General features: G+C 40.4%; 1 protein-coding gene across 2 annotated transcripts in view; it reads right to left on the bottom strand.

Moving 5' to 3' along the window:
• LOC131258347 (uncharacterized) overlaps positions 1–22,217 on the bottom strand; it is a 127,775-nt gene that overhangs the window by 26,541 nt on the left and 79,017 nt on the right. The gene's annotated exons all lie outside the window — the stretch shown is intronic.

The following is a 22,217-nucleotide window of genomic DNA, read 5'->3' on the forward strand; positions in this document are numbered from 1 at the left end:
CAAATTGTTTTCACGTTCTAACTTCAAAGAATATGATATATGGTTGCTTGGACCATAATTCATGAAGATGTGGAGAAGAATTATCTACACTTTTAAAGTCCTTGAAAATTGACTTGGCCGATGAATATCAAGGCATTAAAACAGAGTAGAGCACAATTTATTTTGGCAAAAGACAACTGGAACCCAAAGTACGATGACCAAAAAACAAGGAGCACCAAACTCGCATGCATGTACGTAGAGATATCATCATCATGTAAGCCCTATCCCAATGAATTGGAATCGACTACATGGTGCAACCCATGGTGAATCACGCCAATCAGATGACCCTAACCCTTTGAATGGCGCCAATTTGTTACCACCATTCGTTTTTTACAAGCAATATATCACAAGGTTAGAATCATGAAACCAAAGTGCTACTTTGGAAAGCAAAACAAAGTGGGATCTTTCAAATAGATGTTTCGAAATGATGATGGGACCTATTTTGTTTCTCCACTCAATCTCGACTGTTCATTTTTCATGCTATTGATCGGGTGTTTAGGATCATCCGATTGGCATGATTTTTGTACCATGGCTTGCTCCTAGTTGTATGAATGAATGTGCGATTCAGATCCATGATTGGGCACGTGCCATTTAAGAGGTTCAGGAACGTTCCTAACATCCCCATGAAGGTTGGGAAGTTCTCAAGTATGCATCGTTAACTCTGTTTTTTACAGTTTTCTCTTTTCAATCAAACAACACTCCACTTCATCGTTTCTTTTCTCCGCAACCAAAATCTTAAACCTCAATTTATAACCTATGTCTAAAATATATCTACCCCTCCCTGAAAGAGAAAACAGAAAATCATATAACTCATCAAGTTGGAATGAAGGTGAGTGTTATCCAGTGAATAAATTAGTCTTTCCTAGGTTCCTGCTAAGTCAACATCCTATTGACCTACTGATCTCTAAAATCAATTCAGACTATCTTTTACACAGACAAGAAAGAAGGGAAAATTCACTGAAAAAGATACTCCCAAATCCAGGAGCTTCCTGGATATAGAAAACTTCCAAATATTAGAAACTTCCTCAAAATGGAACTATTCACTTCCCCATTGTTGGTCATCTTCGATGGATAGATTCTTCAAAGATCTCACTGTTACTTTATTCTCTCTCTTCTTACCTTCATCTTCTGCACTGGTTGACTGTCGTATCCAAGCCATTCATATCTCTTATGTACACATTTAGGGTCTAAAGGTGGAATTAGTGTTTTAAATATCGATGATATTGACCGATATATCCCACAATATATCTTGTAACCCACCTGTGCAATACGAAACTCGCAAGTAGTGCGATATATCTCACATGTTCAATTCGGTGAGCATTTTCGATTTTCTATCCTTTTTTTTCCGTAAATCATGTTACGTCAGCGTCAAATTGTTACAAATACATGGTTTTTCATGTTTTGCATCAAAAAGCATGGATTGGGAACTTCAATTTTGAGATTTGGAGGAGATGGGCAGAGTTGCAGAAAGTCGAAAAATTCAAAATTTCCCACTTGCTCGCAAATCGGTTACAATCCTTGTGTCCAAACATAAAATCAAACATGTATGTAACCTAATCTAGTGATTCTTCTTTTGCTTTTGAATGTATTGCTTGTATTTCCACACGTCTTCTTATATTTATAAATTATATGAATGAACTTTGAATATACTTGCATCAATTCAGTTAGACAACGCATAGATTAGGACCCCCTACAAAGAAAACCTATTATATGCACTTATTTTTTGTAATGTTTTGATTTATAAGTGTGTTGATGTGTTTTTTAACAATCACTGAAGTTTCATTGAAAAAACTGACCAATTTCCGCATGTTTCTAACAACAACGATACATTACGCGATACAACCGATATATCCCATGCGATAACCGATACGTATCTGTATCCCAAAGGTGTGATACATAACGCGATACCGATATTTCGAACACTGGGTGGAATCCATCCAAAGGCCTCTAGTTGAAATGTGGATGCCGCAAGACCAATCAAACAGGCCAAAATTGTGGTCAGAGTGGACTATGGAACACACAGATCCAATCAGGTGATCAAATACAAGAATGAATTGGACTATGGGGAACACAAGTCCGAGTGACAGTCATGAAAATTTATGCAAACTGTACAGCTCAAATGCCATACAGTTGAGTAGATTTAAGTAGGCTTGATAGTTTTGGGGCCCTTCATTAGCATTTGTTGGTTTGTTTCCTTCTTTAATCCAACTCTTGTACAAGGGTGCCTAATTTAGCGTGCATTTGGTTGCACCAAATGCCATGAAATTTCATGATATTTGGTGCAATCAAACACATCCTTAACAAAGTTAGAACCAATAAGATTGGGGTATATATTTATTTCAGTTTGGAAATGCTTGAAAAGAGGACTCATATAAACAAAGCCATACATATGAAACAGGTAGATTATGTTTTTTTATTAACTGATTTTTTTAAGGCTATCTCATCTAGAAAAGTACTCTTGTATTTATAGTAGCCATTACTAGAAGACTGTTGGAATTTACTCTGTAGTGCCTTATTTGGAGAGTTTCTTAACCAGTGTTGTGGCATCTAAAAAGAGAACAATTGAATCTCTCCAATTGGTCCTTTAATGCAACTATTAATATGGGTTTAAAATTCCTCTCACTTGGTACATCAATTTTTGGCATCAGACAATGATCTAATCTTGGGAAATTGAATTTCTTGTTCTTTCTCCTTTCTCCTAAACCCTAACCATTACTGTCTTACACATTCTATACACCCAACCGTGGCTGATATTTTATTACAGAGTACTTATACCCAATCCCTATCCCTAGTACACCTAAACATCCAAAACCCCAAACCACATCCCTAAAGTCAGAGTTAAATCCAAACCACAGCCTTAACTCCAAGATCCAACTGTAAGTGTCAACAACCCCAATCTGCAATCGCAGCCCCCAGCCCTGTATTATTCTTTTTACATATGGTTCCTATATCAGTTCCAAAATACCCTCCCCATAGTAGCTCAACACAGCCAAAAAGTAAGCCCACTATCAAGCTGTCCTCCACTTCAACCCAATTTCTGTCCACAGTCGGCCCAAACAAATCCCTAAAGGCCCCTTAAACAGCTTGAACCTGTGACTAGAAATCAGTTTTAATTTCATCCCAGTTAACTCCCAAATCAGTCCAAAGCCAGTGCCTAAACTCATCCCATAACCACATGCTAATCTCATCCATGTTACTGTCCACAAATAGACCCTAGACAGTCGACCTCTTCCCCTTGCTCTCCCTTAATTCCAGCCCCACTTCAGCCATAACCACACCCCAAAAAGTCCACCCAAACCGAAACTCTGAACCCAATTCCAGTCCATAACCTAGTCCCTAACTGATGAGCATGGTTTTACACTTGATCAGATCAGCCGAAATATCATGTTTGAAAGTGGGCAGACAAAATCTCACCGTGATACAATTTTTTGCACTATTTTTCAATGAAAAAATCATCGATATATAACAATAGATCGCAATTTGAAAACATTGCAATATAGTGGCATGTGTTCAGTTAGAAAGATGCACAGCTATACATTGCAATATAGTGGCATGTGTTCAGTTAGAAAGATGCACAGCTATGGTCGAAACTTGAGACAAGCTCCCATAAATCATGGAAAAGCCAAAAACAAATCTTTTTTCCTTTTTTTGGCGAAATTTTTGTCCAATACCTTTGTAGATGTGTTTTAACAACTCCAATTGAGTTATCAAAACACAGATTTGGTGGAGAAATTGATACTGGAAAGGGATTTTGCACCAAAATCCCAAAGGTGAGAAAAATGCGGCTTTTTAAATCATTTTCTATGTCAACATATTGCCAATGAAATGGTCAAAATTGATGTCTAACCACAACTTTAAAGCGTTGAAATGGATTTCAACCAAGAAATTTGAGTTTTCAAGATGAAAATACAAGAAAGTGGAATATCCAAAGGTATTCAGTTTTTACCCTTTAAATCTGTTACACAATGGCAGAAATAATAGAAATTGATACTTTCCACATACATGTATGTGTGTGTCTGTGTGTGTGCATACACACATATATACACAAATACATATGGATTCTGATTGAATACAATCGATTCTACCACTAAGTTACAGTATAGATGATCACTGTGGACCCCACTGCGACATTTGCATCACATCCACTCCACCCATTATGTTTGCTGCCTCAAGTTCACCATGGAGCCCAAAAATCGGCCCAATTAGACATTTAGGTGGGCCACATCTAAGAAAAAAGTGGCAAATCATGCCTAAAACTTCCATATTCACTTGGTGTGGACCACCTAAGTTTTCGAATGGCCTATTTTTGGTGTGCCTCCATCATCCTAGGAGGCGCATCTAAGGAATGAATTGGATGGCATCTACAAAACATGGTGGACTGGACAACAATTTAGGATGTTTACTGGCTGCACATCTCCTCCCAGCTTTTCCTTGTAATGTGGCCCAATTGATTTTTCAATCATGCTAATATTTGGGCTCATGGCATAACATTGATGGGCACACCTCATGGTGGTGTGAATCTTGTATACATGTCACAGACTCACAGTGGGACCCACAAAGGTCATCTCTACCGTAACTTACAATAAAGATGACACTGTGATCACTTTCCTATGTGTGTGTGTGTGCGCGCCCGCACACATCACGGTGGGACCCATAGAGGACATATCCAACATAACATAGGACAGAATCAATATTATGTGATAATTTTCCTCAATATACATATTAATTATTAAAAATATTTCATTAATTAAAATTACTTTGAAAAGAGAACCTCATGTCCAACCAGTTAAGATGATAAATTACCATCCAGCGAGCAATAAGTACCAACTTTCCATGCACGTAAGAGATCCAACCTGTCCAATATGTTGGCCCCACCATGAGGACCACAGTGCAAAAGTTAGCCGAATCCACTCATCAGGTAGGCCACACCATTGAAAACAAATACAAAAAAAGGCACGAGTTTGGCCCACCTAATGAGTGGATTGGGCTGATTTTTACAATAGGTGATGCTGATGATAGGGCGATCCATTTGCACAAACATGATAGTATGGAAATATGTGGAGGTTTAAAGTAGAGGTCCAACTGATTAGACATGAGCATCTCTATAAAATACAATAATCTAAAAATCATATTAATTGTTATTCTAGAATGTCAGGAGAAAGGTAGCCTGACATCAGTTGGTAACCTGGATAGCAAATTGACAGAAACAAATGCTTGTCCATCTGTAAATATACAGATTATTTATCGAAGAGTGGAGTGCCTCGGTTCAACGAGCATTTGGTAAGAGGTTAATGTAATGTAGTGAGCTAATGTTCCAAAGGAGGTGAGAACGCAAATGGAGCTACTATGTTCTCATTTTACAAAGAGAGGAGTGGGCAGCACATACAGGATCAAGGAAGAATTGTCACATCGGATATGGGGACATGGAATTGTGGATGAGGGTCTAGATGATGATGATGATGATATGACATGCCCTAATGACTATATGACAAAGCTGGATAAATTGGTGCAAACAAGTTATTTGTGACTCTATGTGAATAGTATAAAATAGGGAGCAAATGCATCAGGTTGAGTCTAGGCTTGTGTTGAGGGGGTCTAGACCATTGGTTGATGACTCATCCAAGTCAGATGTACCTCAATCAAGTTGACTCAAACTTGATAGAGTCCAATCTGGTTTGACACCATGAGTCAATAATGCAAATCAGCCTAACTCAGTGGTATCACCCTGTCGGTCGAGATTGATCTGGTTCAATAGCATGAGTTAAAAGTGCAAGTCGGCCAAACTCAGGTGAGTCACGACTTAGGACCAAACAAGTCAGTACGAGTCATTGAGTCAAAGAACCACTGTCCAGACAAGAGACTGGTGGTGGTGATGGAGGTTAGTGGCAGTAGTGGGTAGGTTGTTGGGACTTCAAGGGTGGGAGATCATGGGTAAAAAGAGCTGCAAAAGCTTATCTTCTAGACTACAACTGTACAACATAAAGCTGCAACTGAGGCAGTTGCAACTAGTGTTCGAAATATCAGTAGCGTGTTACGTATCGCATCCTTGGGATAGAGATACATATCGTTTATCGCACAAGATATATCGTTTGTATCGGGTAATTTGTCACACTTTTTGGGAAACATCAGGAAACATTGGAGAAATGGTAAAAAATTTCAATGAAACTTCAGGGATTGTTAGAAAAGACCTTAATACATAGTTTTAAACCATAACATCTCAAAAAAAAAAAAAAAAAAAAAACCAAGTGCACATAATAGGTTTCCTTTGTATAGGGTCCTAAGCTATGCACTATCCAACTAAACTAATGCAACTATATTCAAATAAACTGCATAACATTTAGAGTGTATGTGGTGACCATTTCATCAACCACTCCTAAATAGTTCAAAATTAGTCTCAATTGACAGCTGGTTGAATGGAAATTTCAATATATATATATATATATATATATATATATTAATTTTTAATTAAAAATGATTTTTATTTTCCAAAATTTGACAAGGACTTAACAAATCAGTAGATCAGCCCTCATACATGCTTGATTTCATGCTTGGAGTGCAACATTGCAAGAAATTTGGGAGAAATTAGAGAAATTTTGAATTTTCCCTAATTTTTTGCAAATCGGACCACCTACACTCAAATTTCAAAATTGGAATGTATGTGATGATTATTTCATCAAATACTCCTAAATAATTTGAAATTAGTCTCAATTGACAGCTAGTTGAAGGAAAAATTTTATAAAAAAAAATGAAAAACATGAAGAACCAATGGATATCGAAATCAAAGCTCCAACTCCATGATTTTTCATGTAAAACATGAAGAACCAATAGATTTATAATCATTTGACATTGATTTAACAAAATTTCAACCAAAAAAAAAAAGGATTGGAAATTGAAAGTGCTCACCAGATCGAACATGTGGGATATATTGGTACTACCTGTGCATTTCATATCGCACAAGTGGGATACAAGATATATCGTGGGATATATCGGCCAATATCGTCGATATTTAAAACATTGATTGCAACCAAATATTGAGGAGCCCAAGTGTGACACCTTAGACTTGATGGTCGTCAATGGAGTTGCGTTCACTACTAAACAAGGCAAGTGGATTAAGCCATTAAAGTTGGATGAAACAAATGGACGCCTAATGCCAAGATGCCCAAAGCTGCAGCAAAAACGAGCACTAGCATCAACTATAGTTGCAAGAAGCATGAAATGAAGTGAAAATAAATTTGGGTATGGCAGCAGGGATGCATCTGTTTTAAAATGTTTTGATGTATGAATAGGTAAGAAGCAGGTTCAGGAGTGCAAGTTCAAAGCGTGATTCAAAATAGGAGAGGCGCCTAGTTATAAGGATAGTGCAACTACGATGTCAATGAAGTTATGGATATTGATGCAAGGTCTCAAGATCAGGGAGACTCATTTGGTGCGTTGATGAGTCGTCCTATAAAAGCAGCATCCGAGGGTGAGCCATCAAGGTCAAATGAGGATTGCTTGGATTGAGCCTAAGCAATGATTATAGTAACGATCAGACTTTGTCCCCAAATGGCAGAGGAGACAATGGAGATGAAGGCAACAACAACGATGACGTGGGTGGTGCCAGTGATGTTGTGGGAAGAGCTCTTAGCCCATTTACTAAGGAGGCACAGTTTGACCATGCCACTCAGGACCCAAATCATGTTGCTCATGCCATAGTTCCAAGTACATGGCCAAGAGAGCCAAATCAATGTTTATCACATTGGAACAATGTTCGAATTATCTCCGATACAATCGAAATATATTTGATATTATCTTTATCTCCAGCTCAGCGATACCAATAACACTGGTAGCGATAACAATAACGCTGGTAGTATCAGAAATTCCAAGTATTAGCAATGTATCGCTAAGTATCACCAACGTATCAATATCGCTAATGTAATCACGAATATTTTCAACTATGTAAATTCTAAGTGACACTTGTATTGCCAATGCATCAATATCGCCAATGTATTGCCAATATTTTCAACTACATATATTCTAGGTAATGCTTGTATCATAAGTGTATCGAAGATATTTCAATAATATCACCAACGTATTGATATAATCAAAATTTTATTTATTAGAAAAAATTTTATTTCAATTTTTTTCATGGGCGCATGGTTGTATTTAGTGTTCAAGTTGTCATTGATAATATTGATAATATCTCAATATTATCGATATCGCAACATGCGCGATATTAAGAACGCAATCTTTCGTTTCCTTTCCAATTGTTGATGATGTCTTGGTGAAATATCACGTGTTGTTGTTATTTTGCAATATCGATGGATGTTTGAATGGAAGGTTGGATGGTTGAATAGGCCGGATGGGATGGTTGGACTGATTTCTTACAACAACACATGCTTTTAAGACCCTTTTTGCATTTTATTTTATTTTCTAAATATGCAAGTACGTACATTTTCACATCTCCTAAAGTTTCGCTGAAAATTCCATCATTTTTCCCATGTTTCCCCGTATTTCCGGTTATCAGCGATATTATCGGCGACATCGATATTGTTTCCATATCCCTGGCCAGCTAAACTTATAGCGATACCAATACTTCAAACACTAAATTGGAAGAAATGGTTGGCACATGATGTAGAAGCTACTACATGGAGCCTTGAGTAAAATGATAACAATGGGAAGAGGAGCTACACTTCCATGCCGCATGATAGATATGGATCACATGGCAATGGTACGAATGACTCCGGCAACTATGACACTGATTTGCAATCATCTAGCTATGCCTATGTGATGCAGGACATGAAAATTAGATATAATGGGCAAGATTTCAGGCTTTAGATCATATTAATTTAGAAACCATCATAATAATTCAACATCCCACATAAAGTCAAGCATTCAACAAGGGGAATCTACGAGGGTCCAAGCCTACACATGTTAGCGAATCAATTAAAAATTATAGACCAAACAATGCTCAAAGGATAGTAGATTCATCCACACATGCAAAGGATTATTTCCCAATCCAAGGGATTCTCACGTTTCAATTCAGGAAAACCTAGGGTTTCAAAAGTGGAATAGAACTTGGGGATTTGAGATGATCTAGGGTTAGGGTTATGGAAACAAGGCGAAAGATAAGTGAAATAGAGACGAAAGGGAACCTATGATTAGCCCGCACGTGTGGACAGCAAACCGGCCTGACGCACGTGCGTGGATGGCGGCCCGCATGTGTGTGGGGCCCATGAATCTAGAATCAGCCAGCTAGGGCCTGGTCGGCCAGGGATGGGCCACCTTCCCTCCAAATTTCAGGCCAAACGGATGATCGGTTTGAACACGGTGCTCCACCGAAGTTTCAGCACTCCTGCAAGGTCAGATTCTGAAAATCTGCTGTAGGGGAAAGATTAGCTGCAAACATGAGTGGATTCAATGAGGAGATGGCTGTAGGAGATGAGGAATATGGAGGGTAGGAGATGGGGGCAATTTGGGATGGGTGTGGCTTCCCACCACGACAGTTAGCCCTTCGAAGAAAGGAGGGTTTCACACCCAACTAGGTTTCCACAACTCAGAAAATTAGAGAAGCAGAACAAAGCATAATTTTATTAATCATCTTCAATGAAAAAAAAAGCCCTACAAGGGGTTGCCTATTTATTAGAAAAACCTATACCCCAAAAGTCGTGCCATGTGTGTATACTATTACTTAAAGACAGAAGTAATCAAAAATAACAACTAATCAATGCAATCTAAACCATTCATGATGTTCCTAATAACGGTAATAAGCAAAACTCAAAGTCCTAGGTCACCTAGGGTAGTGGCCATGATCATGAGATCCAATGATGGGATCCACATGATGATCGGGTCCACCCCAAGGAACCAAAACACGGTCCTTTAACTAGGAGACCCTCTACGGATGTCATCATCGATCCAAATCGAAAGCGGGGCCCTCCTCCTTGCATACGTGCGTAAGGGGGGTGTGCGTGTGCGCGAGATGTCCCCATCAACTCTCCCCAGCTACGAAGATTTCGCCACTGGCGAAACAAAACTCCTGAACCACTCCAAGATGTCAGGATCAAGTCTCTGAAGCTCCTCTTTAATGAGTCACATACTGTCTAAAGCTGAACGTGACTTCCACTTGACCAGGAACTTTTGAAATCCGCTATCTGATGTCGATATTATCTAATGGTCCAGAATATCCTTTATCTCCTCTCTAGGTGTGGGAAGGATAGGTATGGGAGGTAGAGGCTGGGAAGACGGGTTGGGAGGGGGCCATGGATCAAGGGAAAGGTCTGGAGAATCAGGATGGTTACGTAACAGGCTGGACAATGTATCAGTGGTCCCCTGAAATGCAACTAGATCCTCCACATTGAATGTGGAACTAATTCCAATGGAAAGTAGAAGATCTACCACATATGCATTGAGACCGTTTCGTTTTATAATTTTGAATGGTCCAAGCGCTACGCACGGGTACTTTTACGAACGGCTCCTTGAGGGTACCGCTCTGGCCTGATGCGGACCATCACAGAGTCCCCTACATTGAATTCTTTGAATCGTTTATGTTAGTCAGTGGAAATTTTGTAATGTTCATTACTAGTATTGATCTTTCGCCTGATTTCTTCATGTAATGAATGAATGTGATGAGCAAAGGACTCTGCAAACTCTAATGGCCTATGGGACAAGGACATAAGGACAAGATCGATAGGCTTCCTAGGTTTATAACCAGTAACGAGTTCAAAAGGACTTAAACTTGTGGATCTATTGACAGAACTATTAAATGCAAACTCGGCGATAGGTAGTGCAGTGTCCCACGTCCTGGTATGCTCCCCCACTAAACACCTGAGCAAATTTCACAGACTCCTATTGACCACCTCAGACAAGTTTGGTAGAGTCGCCCCAGGGGCTAAATCAATGGCGTGTTATATATCCCTCATAGGGGGAGCTCATCCGATAGATCATCGGGAAAGACATCACGAAACTCATCCACTACCGGAATGGCCTCAGTGGGTAACTCTGCACTAGCCTCTGGTGCACTTTCCCTAGCCACAAGGGTGTACACCATCGAGTCTAACTCAATCTCTCGCTCAAAGTATTTGGTTTTTAGAATATGGAGAGGCTTAACTTGGACTTCGATTCCTCAACCAACCTCAAGTGATAAGAGAAAGGGAGGTATTTTTCCTTAAGAGTTTCTTTCATTTCCCCCCAATGGACTACTGGGGGTTCCCTCAACCTCTCTTTCTTTTGCTCCACAGTAGCCCAAAACCTCTTTGCTTGGCCCACAAGCTTCATCTTGGCAAATCGGACTCGACGAGCATCCGATATGTCGTACTACTCAAAATAGTGATCCATATCCGCCAACCAATCTAGAAAAGCTTTAGGGCCCAAGTGGCCATTAAATAGGAGCCTTTACTCTAACTCCCTTGAAGAGTGCATCTGGGTCATAATGATCATGATGCCCCTCGCGGGGTGGGTGCACGAGTGCACGCCCATGTCTGTTTCTTTGGTCACTCCCATTCCCTTGTCTATCCTCCTGACCACCTGCCTGAGATTCGGCATCTTCCCCAATGGCGGGATTTGCCCAAGCAGATGTCTCTAGTTGGGTAACGCGCACATTAAGCTGATCCCAGCGTTGGCCAATACGTTGTTCCAAGCGCCTACCCAAAGACTCAAACTGCTGGGTTATGTTGTCCATTGACTCTTGTAATTGCTCCATGTTTAGTGCAAGGTGCAACCCAAAACCGCAACCAGTACGTGTAGGCATACAACTACCCACTCAACTCAAAGGTCCTCTAATGCAACTATATGCGTCTAAATGGGACTAAATGCTCCTATAGGACTCTATATGAGGGAAACTATGCAACGCTCCTAAAATTTCAGCAACATAATTGTCCAAACAATTTGTTAACAGAAAATTCAGCAATGAAAATTGTGGAATTTCTGACAATAGAAAATTCAACAGTCTATGTTGTGAATGATGGGTCCTAAATAGCCCTACATGATGAAATTTAATGCAAAATAAACGCGAGTGGACTAAACCATAAACATGCAATGCAATCCCCTATGAAAAACCTAAGCTTTGATACCAGATTTGATGCAAGACATGAAAATTAGATATAATGTACAAGATTTCAGGCTTTAGTTCATAATAATTTAGAAACAATCACAATAATTCCACATCCCACATAAAGTCAAGCATTTGACAAAGGGAATTTACGAGGGTCCAAGACTACACATGTTATGGCTGAATCAATTAAAAATTATAGACCAAACAATGCTCAAATGATAGTAGATTCATCCACACATGTAAAAGATTATTTCTCAATCCAAGGGATTCCCCACGTTTCAATTCGAGAAAACCTAGGGTTTCAAAAGTGGAATAGAACTTAGGGATTTGAGATGATCTAGGGTTAGGGTTATGGAAACAAGGCGAAAGAGGAGTGAAATAGAGACAAGAGGGAACCTGTGATCAGCCTGCACGTGTGGATAACAAACCGGCCCGACGCACGTGTGTGGATGGTGGCCCGCACATGTGGGGCCTACAAATCTGGAATCAGCCAGCTAGGGCCTGGTCGGCCAAGGATGGGTCACCTTCCCTCCAAATTTCAGGTCAAACGGATGATCGGTTTGAACACGGTGGTCCGCCGAAGTTTCAGTACTCCTGCAGGGCCAGATTCTGGAAATCTGCTGTAGGGGAAAGATTAGCTGCAAACATGGGTCAATTTGATGAGGGGATGGCTGTAGGAGATGAGGAATATGGAGGGTAGGAGATGGGGGAGATTTGGGATGGGTGTGGTTTCGCACCACGACAGTTAGCCCTTCAAAGAATGGAGGATTTCGCGCCCAATTAAGTTTCCACAACTCAAAGAATTAGAAAAGTAGAAAAACACAGAATTTTATTAATCATCTTTAATGAAAAAAAACCCTACAAGGGGTTGCCTATTTATAAGAAAAACCTATATCCCAAAAGCCGCGCTATGTGTGCATACTATTACTTAAAGACGAAGTAATCAAAAATAACAACTAATCAATGCAATCTAAACCGTTCATGATGTTCCTAATAATGGTAATAAGCAAAACTCAAAGTCCTAGGTCACCTAGGGTAGTGGGCCACGATCATGAGATTCAATGATGGACACCCCAAGGAACCAAAACAGTCCTCTAACTTGGAGGCCCTCCATGGATGTCGTCATCCATCCAGATCAAAGGTGGGGCCCTCCTTGCGTACGTGCGTAAGGGGGGCGTGCGTGTGCGCGAGATGTCCCCATCTGTAATCATCATTAACAGTCCCAAAGTGGGAGTGAGTGATCAACTCAGTGGAGTTATAATGCAAAGGTTAACATGTTATCAATTCAGTCAAACAGTAATGATAAAGCAATACAACAAGCATTCCTAAGTACTCTGCTTAATGCAAGGATGATATGTATTAATGATGCATGCCCTCGCCTACACTCCCTCTGCGACATCATCTCACGGTCGCGCGTGCTAGACTCCCACTGTGCTCAACACCCACGCCAAAGGCACATACAATGCGGTGCATGTTCATGTTAGCCAAGTTCTTAATTAGACTTATTCATATAGCAGATTCGGGAAGCTAGTTAATCATTTACCCAATCAATGATTCATCTAGGGTTGTCAATCCTAGTTAATCACATACGATAGGCAAGTTCACGAGTTTATAGTATAGGTCGCTACGGGAGGCTCGTCACCTTAGCGTAGGCCGACAGCTCGAATACAGTGTCACATACCACCGTATTCGGCTCACGAGTTTGGTTTGCTCACTGGACACTACAGGGAGGCTCGTCACCCCAGCGTAGGCCGACAGCTCGACAACAGTGTCCCATACCACCATGCCCGGCTCATGAGTCTTAGCAGATCGTGGTACCAAGGTTAAACGGATTTTTCAATGGTAAGTGATACCTTAGATTCAAACAATGGCGTCCATACATGGTGATACATTAGGTCAATCAGGTTACTTGACCAGCTCGACTGGTACGAGCGCACGTTGAATTAATCGACATGGAGCACATACGCACTCCTTGTGGCCTAACCACTGTCGATAACCACCGTGGGACTCGGATTCATCGAACGTACTCATTGTAGCAAAACTAGTTCGCCCACTGATAGTAAATCATTACCGATTGCCTGGACTATGTATTAGTCCCAATCATACTCAAATACAACAGGTATTCATATGTGATCGTCAAGACAGCATGTGACAACCAATTTGAATAGAAATCTCATTCGAGTATTTTAACAAACACATAGTGCACATGTTTAACATACATAGGCATTTCACACATAAATCACGTAGCCGAATGTAACTTACATGAAGGAATCTATTCGTATAGATAAGGTAATTGAGAATCTCATCTCAACACCTTTAATAAATGCATTTCATCAACCAATTACTCATTCAGACATTCTATCAAACACTTAGGCTACACATTCAATATACATGTAAGAAATTAGCTATAACATATAATATGGCAAATCCTTTCACTAAGGAGTTGTCACATATACAACAATCATGAATCCTTAATTAGTAATCATGGCAAGCACAAAACATCATTTCCATATTCATTCAAACATTTCAACAAACACATGGAATGCATCATATTCAACATAATTCATATATATGTGTGTAATACGAGGAAAACATCGCATCTAAGCATATGTGATAGCAATCAATTCAGTCATAAATCATTAACTGACATTGAAAGCCTTGAAAACCATAACCTAAACGTTTATAGTCTGCACCTTCCGTCGGTAAACTCGTATCGAGCTCAGTTTGAACACTATGCCTTTGTTTACGGCACAACGACTACCTAAACATTGAAATAAGTTAGCTATTTCACCATTTTACCTATTTAGATACCTAAAACAGATTAGGGTTAGGATTCCTTACCCAATAATGGAGTTGAAATCGCCGGTATAACAATACAGGTAGGATGATTCGGCACGTGGAGTGGCAGGATTGAATCCCAACAACAGACCACAACTCTCTCTCACTTTCCCCTTCTCTTTTCTCTCTTCTCTCTCTTAGGGTTTTGGAAATTCGTATGGGATGAGAGAGGGGTGGGTTAAGGCCCTTTATATAGGCCCAGAACTAATGTCAATGGCCCCAGGGCCATGGTATACTTAGGGTATAGCCAAGCAGTGGTTGTTTCGGGCCAACGGAGCTCATCTAGAGGTCCATTTCCTACATACGGTTCGGAGAAAGTTCCCTGACCATGGATTTATGCCAGGTTAAGATTTCAATCCGATCGGTTTTGTGGATCAACAGCGGAGGACCAGTTTCAGTTCAATGGCCATCGTCTCTCGATCAGGGCCACAAGTATACTGACCTGTGTTGGAAAATTTCCCTGATCCAAGGGTATAGTTGGGTCAGAATCTGACGGTCTGAAATCTTAAATTTGGCCTGCAAGCGAATGGCCCAATTCACTTAAGTTTGAGTCTATTTCCTAAGGATATTCGCGTTTCTCACACACTTTGCTCCGGACTCAAGTTGTGCGTTTCTGGATACCATTTGAACTTAATTCCTGAGATGGTCGTCAAGCCCAGTAAGGCGGTCATAACCATATAGTTTCGCGTCAATCGGACTTTCGACGCGTGGTCCAGGTCTAATACGGAGTTTCAAGATGCTCCCGAGAGCAATTGGGTTTTGAGATTGATCCTAGGTTTTTAGGCAATGTAGAACTAGCAATTCTGCTGGTTTCGGGTCTTGCAGTTCGTATAGAAAGTGATTCGAGCTAATTTGCCGAGTAATTCAGTTTAATACTTAATTACTTTCCGTCTAATTTCTAAAGGATTTGGTCCTTAGTGATTTCTGCCTGAGGTGGTACTCGGGTCTTTGTACAGATTTTTTTCGAGACGTTACACCATCACTATGGTTATAAATTAGTCAATGGATATGAATAGGAGTAAGGTTGTGGACAAATGTATCCAGGATACAAACGAGTACAGACGTGTCCACCCATAGCCACGATAACAGCCAGCGCCACTAGGAGTGATTGTGGCAATTACAATGACTGTATCCACTAATGGAAATACCATTCAAATTGCTAAGGATGAGTACCATCAATATGTTCAAGAGTACATGACTATGATGATTGGGAGCAACACCATTATGGACAACACCTCATGAGCCAGGCACAATAATGCATTTATTAAATTACCATAATATCACTGCTCCCTAGGGATAAAGACTTTGAGGCACGTTGTAACTTCATGTGGATCTGAGATCAAACTTATATTTATTGTTCTTGTTTGTATTGTGTGTTTATTGCTCATATTGTACGACATTTGAATGATATGAATTCATTTTGGATACAATTGCCTCGTTTACAGTTGATAGGGCATAATTTCTCCTAAACAATAGAAAACACTCGTAGTTCTTTTTGTAATATTATGAGTTCAAAATGTGAAATCATGTGCTTTTAATAGCTCCTGAAGTTTCAATGAGGAATTCCACCAATTTGCTAAATGGTCTCCAAAATGTTCCCCCCTGACTACGGAACTTTATGGCAGATGAAAACATTTCCCTATGTCCTGCAAAATTTCCAATTCTCGAAGGTGTGAAACTTCATGAGAAACCAATATTTAAGACCATGCTTTAGAGCTATCCATAAACCAGACATTGTTAGACAACATTTCAGTCAAATACCAGGCATAATTTGTCCCAAAACCAGCCCACAAACATCCTTAATTAACCCAATACCCAGTCCATAAATTTCCCTCCTTCCTGCACAATTCCCATTCCAAATTTGGATTAGAATTTGATGCGCACTCGTAGCTGGGCATCCTTTAGTCCTAAGATGGCAAATATTGAACATGGTGAGATGGTGAAGCTAATTACACAACAATTACAAGGAATCTCGAAGAACATGGACATCCTATGGGATGGTTGTGACTAGAAACATGAAAAGGATAAGTCCTACACACAAGTTAATAGAGTATTGAAAGAACAACGCAAACGGAAAGATTTGTGGAAACAGGTAGTCTCTCCTCTACCCAGACCATGTTTAATACATTTGCCAGAGAGGAAAGCATACCATTCTTGGATATGGTCATCCTCCTAAATATCAGCGCACACATTATCCACAGCATAAACCACATAGCCCAATGCAGTATATACCCTACTACCCTGACCATGGATATGGAAGCAGGTTGAGGATGGATCCAAACATTTATGCGTGGAGATCCTGGATTTCTTGGGAAGCTGGATTAAGACACTGTTTTCAGTATTGGTATTGACGCATGTATTGCACACTTGGGATACAGAAACATCATGTTTTGCATGGGAAATATTGGATGTATCACTGATTTTAGGAAACAGTGGGAAATTGGCCAAATTTTTCGATGAAACTTCAAGGGATGTTAAAAAAGACATCATTACACACTTAGAACTCGAAAGATCACAAAAAACAAGTACACATAATAAGTTTCTTTTGTATAGGGTCCTAAACTATGCATTGTTTGACAGAAGTGATGCAACTATATTAAAAGTACATATAATTTATAAATCATAGAAGACATGTATGAAAACACAGCCAAATAATTATTTTTAAAAATTGCACACGTGCCGTACAAGTAATTGAAACTAAATTGTCCAAATTTTATCTCATAACCCAAAAATTAGGTTTATTTCCTCATCTAACAATGAGATTGGTGGACATTTACTGGACAGTTAGGAATGAAAAATATCCAATGGTCCTATTTCAAAAAACAAGTATCCATGAATCAAAGGTCAAGATGGTTCAAACAATCTGATTTTGGGACCGTAACTTAGTGACAGCGGGTTCCACAATTTAATTGGTTTAATTTAAGTTAACATACAAAATGTGTACAATTTTTAGTGCATGCGTATCAACTGTTGCACACTGCCAGAGTATCATACAGCTCCCCCTTTTAAAATACAGAATACTTTGATACTCTGGTAGAGCATGATGTGCTATACGCAAGCTGTTGAGATGGGGAGCCACATTTGGACAAGGCTGCTCAACCAGTCGAGTGGCCCACTCGAACAGTCGAGGACTGGCTCGACTCAAAGTCCAGCAAGCTATGATTTTTGGGGTCCGAGGTGCTCGACCAGTCAAGGTTACGCAGATTCGTTTCCGGATTTTGCACGGACTGCGGATTTTTTGAGACGGTTTCGCAAGAGGTGTGAAAGGGAAGTTGCCTAAACTATAAATAGGGGTCCCTAGGGCTTTTCTAGGGTTATGGGAGTTATTCTAAAGTGTGGGCAAAGGGTTTTCTCTATACATCCAAGGGAAAAGGTTAGTATATTGCTTATAATCTCGTTTTCTTTATAGTGGAAGTTTGCACCCGTGGTTTTTTACCCTTGTTTGGGGTTTTTCCACGTATATCTTGTCTTGTAGTTTGTTTGGTATGCTTTGATTCTACTTCTAGATTATATTGCTTATAATCTCGTTTTCTTTATAGTGGAAGTTTGCACCCGTGGTTTTTTACCCTTGTTTGGGGTTTTTCCACGTATATCTTGTCTTGTAGTTTGTTTGGTATGCTTTGATTCTACTTCTAGATTATATTTCTTTCTATTTATCGTTTGTGGGTAAGACCGAAGATTGGATCTCGGTTCACTGCATTGTTGGCGTGCTGCGCAACAACTGGTATCAGAGCTATTGGTTTAGTTCTATTGGGAGCGATGACGGAAGAAGGGAAGACTAGAATTGAGAAGTTTGATGGTTCAAATACCATCTGGAAGATGCAGATGGAGGATTATCTGTATCAGAAAGACCTCTAAATTCCTCTAGGAGGAAAAGAGAAGAAACCAGAAAAGATGACAGATGATGAATGGTCTTTATTGGATCGAAAGACTTTAGAAACGATCCGACTCTCTTTGTCTAAAAGCGTCGCCTTCAATATATCCAAGGTAAAGACTATAAAAGAATTAATGGAAGCCCTAGCTACAATGCATGAAAAACCCTCAGCGTCCAACAAAGTTCATCTTATGAAACAGCTATTCAACATGAAGATGTCAGATGGTGGGAGAGTGGTTGAACATCTAAACGAGTTCAATACAGTCACGAGCCAGTTGGAATCCGTTGGCATTGTTTTTTAGGACAAGGTCAGGGCGTTATTGATCTTGTCCAGTTTAACCAGACAGTTGGGATGGTTTGTTGTGAGCTATTCTTCAAGGTCGACAAAGCTGAAATTCGATGATGTGGCCGATCTAATTCTCAGCGAACAATCTAAAAAAAAAGCACCAGGAGTTTCAGGAGATTTAGGGAATGCTCTAAACGTTGAAGGAAGAGGAAGATTGCTGAATAAATGAGACAATAAACATGGACGTTCTAAGTTGAGGAAGAAGTCCAAGGGACCGAAAGACAAAGACAGGTGTTGGCACTGCGGCAAGAAGGGACACATGAAACATGATTGCAAGGCGCTTAAAAAACCAAGAAAGAAACTCTCAAGGCGGGAAGGATTCAGTGAATCTATCTGAGGAGAGTAACACAGAGGCGTTGATCATGTCTCTTGATGCGAGGAATGAGTCTTGGGTCATAGACTCGGGCGCTTCGTTTCACGCCACTTCGTGTAAGGAAGTTCTACGTGATTATGTGTCAGGTGACTTCGGGAGAGTTTACCTGGGTGATGATGAGCCGTGCAGTATCGTTGGAAAGGGAGATGTTCATATAAATCAGAAAAACGGAACGGCTTTGAAATTGAAGGATGTCGGACATGTACCAAGTTTGAAACGGAATTTGATCTCAGTGGGACAGTTAGCCGATACTGGATATGTGACGACATTCACTAGTGATTCCTGGAAGATCACAAAAGGTGCCTTGGTGATATCTCGAGGCAAGAAGGAAGGTACTTTATACGTGACTTCGGGATCATATAGTGCACTCGCAATCGCATCAACTGGACTGAATGGGCAGTTATGGCATCAGAGGTTGGAACATATGAGTGAGAAAGGGATGAAAGTGCTATTGTCAAAAGGAAAGCTACTAAGGCTGAAGTCTATTGACTTGGAATTCTGCGAGGATTGCGTGTATGGCAAGCAGAAGAGGGTAAGTTTCAAGAAGACAGGACATGCTCCAAAGACTCATCTGTTGGAGCTTGTACACATTGATGTGTGGGGACCGGCATAGGTATTATCTCTTGGTGACTCACGTTATTTTGTTTCTTTTATTGATGATGCTAGTAGAAAATTGTGGGTCTATTTCTTAAAGCATAAATCTGATGTATTTGATGTATTTAAGAAGTGGAAAATAATGGTAGAAAACGAGACAAGTAAAACAGTAAAATGTCTCGGATCAGATAACGGGGGAGAGTATTGTGATAAGAGATTTGAGGAGTATTGTGCAGCAAATGGAATCAAACATCAGAAAACGATTCCAGGGACGCCTCAGCAGAACAGTGTGCTTGAGCGCTTTAATAGGACCATCCTTGAACGCGCCAGGAACATGAGGTTACATGCAAGGTTGCCCAAGACGTTTTGGGCAGATGCTGTGAATATTACCGCATATCTCATCAATAGAAGTCTCTCAGCACCATTGGATGGTGGGCTACCAAACGAAACGTGGACTGGGAAAGAAGTGAACCTTGCACATCTCAGAGTGTTCGGTTACACTTCATATGTTCACATTAATGCAGAGCACAGAAACAAGCTGGATGCGAAGTCCAGGAGGTGCACGTTTATAGGCTATGGGCAACATGATTTTGGCTACAGGTTTTGGGATACAGAAAACAGGAAAATCATCAGAAGCAAAGATGTAGTCTTCAATGAAAAAGTGATGCATAAGGATAGTGTGCAGCAAAACAAGGCCGAGGAGAAAGAATTCGTAGAGTTGGAAGAGTTACCGGACACGGGTGTTACAGCGCCACAGGATGATCATGCACGGGAGCATTATGAGGCAGAACCATAGACACCGGTTATGAGGAGGTCTACTCGGGAGAGGAGACCCACGGTCCGATACTTACCCTCCTTACATTATCTACTGTTGACAGATAATGGTGAACCAAAGTGTTTTGAAGAGGCATTACAGTCAGATACATGGGTTAAGTGGGAGCAAGCCATGGATGATGAGATGGACTCTCTTGAGTTTAATCATACATGGGAGCTAGTCACTCTACCCAAGGGTAAGAAAGCTCTTCATAACAAGTGGGTTTACAAACTGGAGGAGCATGATGGTTCGAAACGGTACAAGGCTAGATTGGTTGTGAAAGGGTTCCAACAAAAGGCAGGTATCAACTTCACTAAAATATTTTCACCAGTGGTGAAAATGTCTACAATTCGTATGGTCTTGAGTATAGTGGCTACAGAGGACTTACATCTAGAGCAGCTAGATGTTAAGACAGCCTTTCTTCATGGGGACCTTGAAGAAGAGATATATATGCATCAGCTGACAGGATACGTGGCACCAGGAAAGGAGAACAAGGTGTATAGACTGAAGAAGAGTCTATATGGCCTGAAGCAGGCTCCGATGCAGTGGTACAAGAAGTTCGACAGTTTCATGTCGGGAAACGGTTTTAGGAGATGTCATGCAGACCACTGTTACTATTTGAAGAAGTTTGATACGTCGTACATCATCCTTCTTCTATACGTTGATGATATGCTTGTGGCTGATTCAAGCATGAAGGACATCTCAGATCTTAAAAGACAACTGTCTAGGGAATTTGCCATGAAAGATTTAGGAGCTGCAAAACAAATCCTAGGCATGAGGATAAAGCGTGACAGGGAAAACAGGAAACTAGTTTTGTCACAGGCAGAGTACATAGCCAAGGTACTTGATCGATTCAATATAGGAGGTGCTAAGCCGGCTAGCACTCCATTAGCCAACCACTTCAAGCTTTCTAAGGAGCAAGGTGCAAAGACGTAGGAGGAACTGGACTACATGGCTAAAGTCCCATACGCGTCAGCTATTGGGAGTCTTATGTATGTTCTGGTGAGCACGAGGACAGACATTGCTCAAGCAGTGGGAGTTGTTAGCAGGTTCATGAACAACCCCGGGAAGGAACATTGGGAAGCTGTGAAGTGGATCCTCAAATACCTAGTAAGTACTGTGGATATAGGGCTGTGCTATGGTAGATCGAAAATCAGGCTGCAAGGCTACGTAGATTCAGATTTGGCGGGAGATATCGACAGCAAAAGAAGCACTATAGGTTATGTCTTTACTCTGGGCAGTGCTGCAATCAGTTGGGTCTCTCAGTTACAGAAGATAGTATCTATCAATACAACGGAAGCAAAATATGTT

This window comes from Magnolia sinica, chromosome 10 (assembly GCF_029962835.1).
Source record: "Magnolia sinica isolate HGM2019 chromosome 10, MsV1, whole genome shotgun sequence".
NCBI classification, from domain to species: domain Eukaryota; kingdom Viridiplantae; phylum Streptophyta; class Magnoliopsida; order Magnoliales; family Magnoliaceae; genus Magnolia; species Magnolia sinica.